Genomic DNA, 2443 nt, shown 5'->3' on the forward strand with positions numbered 1-2443 from the left:
GTGAAATCCATGAGAAATGTGATGAGCAATAACCTGGAGGTTGGCCATATGTTTTTTGATCTTACTGATGTGGATTCTATTGCTTGTCTATTTTTGTGAATATGTCCTTGAATTTGTTGCCTACTTTTGAGAGGGTAGGGGTGCTGGGAAGGATGCAAGATGTATTTAATGGTTAATGTTTTTCTGTAATGCTCTGGATACCAATAAAAAAAAAAAAATGAAATCTCTAGGAGGAGTTCGTTAAAGTACGACATGTGGAAATGGCCAAAATCGCACTAATTTCGAACTTTCAATTCAAAATGGCGGACTTCCTGTTGGGTTTAGGGTATGGCTCCAGTGAGGTTTTTCGTACGTCTTGACATGCTACATACCAAGTTTCGTTGGTCTACGTTAAACAAACTGCAGGGGCTACATTTTTTTTAACTTTGTAGGGGGCGCTAGCGAGCCATTTTTGTGCGCCTATTCCCGAAACCATTAAAATACGTACATTTTCACCAGACTTGATGCAACCGCCAATTTTGTTGAGTTTTTGAGTATGTTAAGCCCCTCATTTGCCGGAAGAAAGGAAAGGAAAGGAGAGGAAGAATTCCTTCAGTTTCAATAGGGCCTTCGCCGCTGTCGGCGCTCGGGCCCTAATAATAATACAATCATGCAATAGACAAATATGTTATTATCACGAACCGTTGTGTAAGAGGGTCAATGGTGTTTGTGCTATGACGCACAAACACCAGGGCCCGAGCAACGACAGCGGCGAAGGCCCTATTGAAACTGAAAGAATTATTAGGGGTCCATGCCCGAGGCTGGAAGAACCGCGGTAGCAAAGCTTCACACAGCAGAGCTGTGGAACCCTAGGATTATTATTCTTCTCCATTTTTCTTCTCCGCCTAAAAACTCCCGCTACAGCCTAAACTGTACATGTTGGAGGGGTGCCATTTTCAGGACTGGTCCAGAACTCCGCAAGGACCTCAGGCGCAACAATTGACCCACTTCCACCACTAGGTGGCGCTATAGCAGAAAAAAACGCGTTTGGCCCTATAACTCCCGTACACCGGACATTCACAAACCATATATCCACGCGTTCCCTGGATCCAACTGAATCACCTGGTATAGGATGGCCCATTTCCGCCTAGACTTTTATGCGTGAAAAATCGCGATTTATCAAAAACCTACTTTTTCGATCTCCTCCTAGACCATGCGACCGATCTGCACGAAACTTGGCACGTAGCATCTCCAGACCGCCCTGACAAAAAGTTATCAAAAGAATTTTTAAAGGATAAAAATTGCACATATTACGCACAAACAAATTTGTGTGGCTAACTATGAAAACACTAACTTTGCCATATCTCGGCCAAAATAAATGCTATCAACGCAAAACTTTAGATTCTTGTCTGCCATGACCCCACACATTCTACAAAAATTGGCCACTAGGGGGCGCTATAAATACAAAAGGTTTATACCTCATGAACGGCTCATCCGATTTTTATGAAATTTGGAGGGTACCATCTAGGGCCACTCCTGAGGCCACCCCTACAGTGGGGTACTGATTGGTCAAAGTGGGCATGGTCTATGGGACCCACATTTGGATTCACCACTTACACTGATGTGAGCAACTTTAAATTTACAGGGTAGATGTACAATGGGACATGGAGCTCACCTAAAAAAAAATTACACGTCGACCACTAGGTGCTATAATGTTTTTTTGCCTTTAACTCCCACAGTACACATCGCACAGATTATTGTTCAACATCCAACTACGATGCTCTTTACCAAATTTGGTGAAGATCGGCCATTAGGGGGCGCTATAATCAACGTTTATGTGTTTTGGCCAGTAACTCAATACATGTAAATGGGACATTTGCGATTGCAATTTCTCTGCCGCAGTAATTGCTATCAACATGAAACTTGTGATGCTTGTTTAGCATGCCGCTCTGATGCTCTGTACCAAATTTGGCGTACCAAATTTTTGGGGTCAAGTGACCAGGGGTCTCATTTATAAACGTGTCATACGCACGGAACGGGGCTGAAAATGTGCGTACGCCACTTCCCACGTAAAGGTTGTGATTTATATAAAAAACAACTTGATGGGAGAATGTGTGGTCCTCCATGCAAACTCTGACCCATGCGTACACACATTTTGGAGACAATGGGAATTGGCGATGCAGATGGTGAGGTAGTGAATTGAAGTCAGACTGCAGAAAGTAAATATGGGAATGACGATTGCTCGTAATATGTTCAAGTATTGATGCCTCACGCACATTTTTTCACTCCATATCATCCACGGTACCATGAAGATTAAATCCAGCAGTGCTATTTGCGCTTGTACTAAGTGATACTTGTTCCATAATCACCTTGTAAAATCCAACTCAAATCTTTAATAAAAATTTGTTATTAATGTTTAATCTGCGCTGTCTCACCATCACATTGTCTGCTACGGAGCGCAGGA

Source organism: Sander lucioperca, chromosome 10 (assembly GCF_008315115.2).
Source record: "Sander lucioperca isolate FBNREF2018 chromosome 10, SLUC_FBN_1.2, whole genome shotgun sequence".
Classification (NCBI taxonomy): domain Eukaryota; kingdom Metazoa; phylum Chordata; class Actinopteri; order Perciformes; family Percidae; genus Sander; species Sander lucioperca.